General features: G+C 50.7%; 1 pseudogene; it reads right to left on the minus strand.

Annotated features, from left to right (window-relative positions):
• Positions 1-971: 971 nt before the first annotated feature.
• On the minus strand, positions 972-1,826 carry LOC144147378 (CCR4-NOT transcription complex subunit 7 pseudogene; annotated as a pseudogene).
• Positions 1,827-5,409: the final 3,583 nt, after the last annotated feature.

Below are 5,409 nucleotides of genomic sequence, written 5' to 3' on the forward strand. Positions count from 1 at the left end.
AGTGGTCTAAAAATGGCTTACAGGCTCCGGACTACAATTTTCGCTCGTAATCCCGTAATGTTTACAAATCACTCCAGTGTCCCTTTAAGCACAGGTGAACATACACCCTAGCACAACCTTTCACAGCCATTGTCAACGCAAGTGAAATCATTGAGAAATCGTAGCAATGTTGTAGGAGTGTTGTAGAATGTCAAAGCAACACTGTCGCATAATTTGATCAGCTGACGCCGTTCCCCGGGTTATCGGTTCTCGTCTGCGAGTTTTTTCTGGCTGTTAACACGAGCACACGATGCGTGCGCATCACGTACTCGCAGAAACACGCGCACGGAACTCGTTCCTTCACTCGATTATTTACGCATGCATGAACGTTCTGATACTGTTTACGTGCACATATTACTCGGGCCCTCGCCGGCAGAAACCATGTTACCATACGCTTGGCGCTTCACATTGCAGCTCTGAAAAGACAGACGCTTTTGAAACAGGGGTTCGAAAAACCAAAATAACATTTGCATTTCTTTTTTCTTAAACCAAAGACTTAGTTAACTTCCTCTTAATCCTAAAGAACTTCACAAAAGGATGAGATGTCCGGAAAGCTCAAGTGGGAGTAAAGTAAAAAAAAAGCAAGCCACCGCATAAAGAAAACGTTCGAAAAAGGGTTAAGCGTAACAGTAGACGAGACGAGTAGGAGGCAGGCGTTCGGGGATATTACACGAGCAGGGAACGAATAGGTCATATGTGAGAACACAAGGGGCAGCACTGTGCAGAACTATTCTGTTCACCACTCTCAGTACATGGGGAGCGCGCAGTGGCGCCGATAAAACGCCAAGGCGGTTGGAGTGCTGCTGCCGAGATGCAGGCTGAGGTGGCGACATGAAAGGCAACGAGAAGGTGGGAGGGGGTGGGGACTAGGCTGTAGGACAACACTGGGAGCTCGCGACGTGCTTTGTGTATGTTGTGGTTCAAGGCATCGGTTATGGAATACTCAGACCAACCAAAGGCCCACAGAGGTTGGCGTTGGTGATCTCACCTTCAAAAAAGATGTCTCGTTCCATGAAAAACACTTCCGCCACTAGCAAGCTGTCGCTTCGTGCCTGGTGTCGCCGCCCTATCTGTTCCACCTCCAGCTTATCAGCCAGCGCTTTGAGGCCTCCCTTGAGGTTCGTGCATTTCTGTGCCAGATACTTGACATCGTAGAATACAGGGAAGTAGAGCCTCACCCCCTCCAGGAACTCGGACATGTCTTGAGGCAGCGGCGCGTTCGTGAGCAGTCTGAGCAGGTAGGCCACGTCGTAGGCACCGTGAAAGCAGATCAGTTTCACGTTGGGCGAAAGGACCACACCGGACACCGTCAACAGCTGGGCAAACTCGTACGGGTCGATGCCCTGTTTTTGGTGCCTCTCGAATTCGATGCCAGAGTTGACGAGCAAGGCGATGGAATCATCAGCGTACATGTCCTCTCTAAGGCTGAACTTGAAGTTGAACTGCCAGGCCCAGTTGTTCAGGGGCTTCTTGGCGGCTCCGTCCATGAAGATGAAACCTATTTGGATTACCTTCATCATGTTTACATTGCAGCGCAGATTGTGGTAGTCGTATTCTCCTCGGCTGGCACAGTCGGTTAGGAAGTTGGACGTGACACCGGGAAACTCTGTGTCCATGGCGACATAGTTGTACCGCTTGATGATACGGCCAGTGTTCTCGAGGTCTTCGTGAAGGTTAAAAGCCCATACATTACGTATACCGGGAGCCTCATTCGGAGCTTCGTGGACGCTGCTGCCGTCACCGATGGAGCTAGCAGCGTTCATGCCTGCGGCGTTCCAACTAGCCATGTCTACACGTGCGAGCTCGCATTCACGACTTAGCAGTCTATCACCCAACGAGACCCACAGAAGCCGGCACAGGATTCACGTGAACTTCTTCCAGTTCGTCCAAACCTTGCGACTTGAGAGATGCACAGCCCTTGTCCAGGTCGCGATGATGCTGAAAACCTACGCAATGGATCTCGCCGAACACCAGCAGACTTGGCTGAGGCGTACTTGGTGACCACGCTGATGGTGAAGGCAACTTCGCGGCTATCACCAACCGTCCAAATACCTTACAGGTGCTTAGGTGACTAAAACAAAGAGTTAGAACAAACCATCTCACGGTATGACATCCAGTAAGGCAAAAGAAACGGGCTTTTCGAAAACACTCAAGCAGCCGCAACAAATGACATGGACGCCGGCTCGAGCCACAATTGATGCACTGAACGCCGATGAAAGATGCTAGAAATGACGCAAGAGTGGCGCTGCAGTACCGATCTGCGTGTCATGCTTGTACTCCGGTTGCATTTTACACATGCCATTTTTGTTGGGCGTTCGTTGATCAGCGTGCGTTTCACTTTTTTGTTATTTGTGGACATGCATGCATCACAAATGTTTTTAAAGACGATAGTCTTTCTTGGGCTACTTAAACCCAGAAATTTGGTCTGTCTGTATGTCTGTCTGTCTGTCTGTATGTATGTCCGTCTGTCTGTCTGTAACTCGATTCAGCCACCCGGCCAAAGTAAAACTGATATTGCGCAATAGCCTTATATACTCACAGCCAAATGTAAACGTCTAAGCCCGGTTTATATGTTCATACTTGTCAACTTTGTTGAACAAGAACAAGACATTACGCAAATATAAGACAGGAAATTAGTACACAAGGGATATTTACAGTGTTCCTTTATTAACAAATTCTTGGATGCTTGGTTTCTCGATAACAAATGATATTCCACATCTAGTGCAGAAAACCGCCACCTCCTGGCGGCATATGAAAAATCACGCGGCAACAGCAACGAAAGGTTCCACTAGCTAGGTTCCACGTTCTGCTTGGAACGCACGTGGAGCACGGCCAAGCGGTTCTATAAACCTTGTAGTCGGCCGCCTCCATTCACGCGCGTCTCCGCCGTACTGCAGCGCTGGCATCGAGGAACCCGGCCTGTAGCAGTGGAACGTGGTAAATTCAAATCGCCTTGCGCAAACCTTTAGTGTGTTTACCTTGGGATGAGCGCGACGGTACAGGAACAGCATGAGAGCTGAGCGAGAAAGCAGAGGGGGGCATTTCCTTGGCAAATGTCTACAAAGACTATCGTCTTTTGACGACATTTGCAATGAAAGGAGCAGATACGCGGCGACTTTTTTTGTTCGCCTTTTGTAGAGCAGCCTTTTCCAACATGGGCTGCAGCAAGGCCGCTCGTGAAGATACGAGGAGCTTGTTCAGCTTGATCTCAGCGTCTCGTGTTCGACCAAAGCCCTGTTTCTAGGATATTCGTGGATGATGGCGCCTTCACGACTGTAAGCCGTCTCTTTCTTGGAGTCCGGGGATCAGGTGACATCGCCAACACGGACGTTTTCACCACAGCCGATCCACACAGGCCGTGTTTCATAACAGTGTCTGAGGACGCCATCCTTGCCTTGAGAGCTGTACCGCAGTTGTGTCATGCGAACGTTAGTTCTTTAAACACGATGCGGCGCTGGCACCCGCTCTTCAGGTCGCTCCACCTTTCACCGCCTTTCGACAAGCTTTATGCAAACCCCCATGGTTTCCTCCCGAGCCAACCCCTTGGGCTCATTCACTGAAACACCCATTGTCGAGTGGTCAGCTCGTTACACGTCTTCTTTTTATGTTTTGCTTTCATTGCAAATGGGGCACGTCGGCAATAATTTGCGTCCTCGCCCCGAGGACAGAGAGCGACAGAACAGTTGAAAATATAGCACGTGCCGGGAGAGCTTGCTGCGCTCGCTACCTGGCCGACATCTTGCTAGCAGTTGAGTCAAACCGAAACGGTGGCGGGCACGCCCGGCCCCCTGTTCTACCCGTTGAGAGTTGCTTTATTGAAAGAGAAAGGAGTCGTCGACTCAGCCGATAACTGCCTTTCTGGTTGAGGGCACCTCTATCAAGACTCAATGAAGGAGGATAGACGGAAGAGATGATCGACAGAAAAAGAGATAGAAAAGGAGGAGAAGATGATGCTTTACAAGCTGCGCAGAATGGACAGCACTGGCAGCATCATAGGCGATCCGAGAGTCCCGTGTCGTTTAAAAAGTCCAGCAGGGGCCGAAACGCTTTTTCGCGATTTCATGGGCAACATTCCGGGAACAACAGGTTTTAAGAGGTGCATGGCAGTCCCACTTTCGCATACGACGTTTTAAGAGCTGAACGGGCCTGCGAATGTTGCGTAAACTCGCAGAGTGCATGGGCGCCGTGCATGGAGGGCCAAGTAGGCGCTGAGGCTACCTCCGTTTGTGAGCAGCTCCTTCTGTTAACTTACATCAAGAAGGCGATGGATCTCTGCATTTCAGAAAACAGCCGGGACTAGGGCTGTCCGGATCAGTACCGACTGATCCTGAATAAAGTTTATTCTCGCTCTCTCTCCTCCCACCCGGAGGTGTGGCCAGGTGATGCGAGTGATATTCCATCCCTGCGCTAGGGTCCTTGCGCATCGACATTGTCTCTCGCGCTCAGAGGCTTCGAAATTGTGTTTGAAAGCGGGTGTTCAAGGCAATCGCTGATGATGATGGTTACGACGACGACGACGATGATGATGGTGGGTTGACGACGACTATAATGATGATGAGTGTGGGTATAGTAAAAATTACGAAGAGGAAAACGAGGATTGTGATATTTTTAGCCAATTTGTATACCTTTTCCTCGATTCGCATTTCTCTGTGACTCAGGTTTTATACGCATCGACCTTTCGCTTTTTCTTTTTGCATTGTGTGATTCTGGAAACCAGACTGCATTTCTCATCGTCGTCTGAGTAGTTTTATTGTGGCGCTGTGTGTGGTTAGCTTACCCCAGAATTTGTGTCTACACGCCCAGCTCAACGTGAGTGACCTACAGACTCCAAATTCATGTCCGTAAAGCCACGCCTTCAAAAAAAAATATTTTCTGGGAAAGTTCTGGTCACGCCACCACGCAGCGAACTATAAAGCCTGAGTTAGCTCCCCCGCGCCTCCCCCCCGCCCGGGTCCTCGGCGCCTCGGCACACGTGCCACGTGCTCGACGCCGGCCAGGTCTGGCACGTGCGCGGAAGCTCTCTCCTGCGCAACTGCGGCTGAACTTCGTTCTCCCCGCGGCACGGAATGGCCAGCGCGGGCAATTCAAACTTCGCACCCGGGGAAGCGGCGGCCCGGCCCGCCACCGCTAAAGATTCAACAACCACCGCAACCACTTCGGCCCAACAAGGCCTCCCCACCCGACCTGGCCTTTCCATGGCACAGGGCATGAAATAGGTCGGGGAAGAAGAAGACTCCAGATTTTCACTCAACCTGGCTGGCTCGGCATTCGTCGCAAGGTGGCAGACGTTGAAGCCCTTGAAAACGCCGCAACACAAAATGCTCAACGGAAACTATTCAAGCACAGACAACGAAAAAAGGAACATTAAAC

This window comes from Haemaphysalis longicornis, unplaced genomic scaffold (assembly GCF_048455015.1).
Source record: "Haemaphysalis longicornis isolate Haplotype H1 unplaced genomic scaffold, Haemaphysalis longicornis Haplotype H1 scaffold_1, whole genome shotgun sequence".
NCBI lineage: Eukaryota > Metazoa > Arthropoda > Arachnida > Ixodida > Ixodidae > Haemaphysalis > Haemaphysalis longicornis.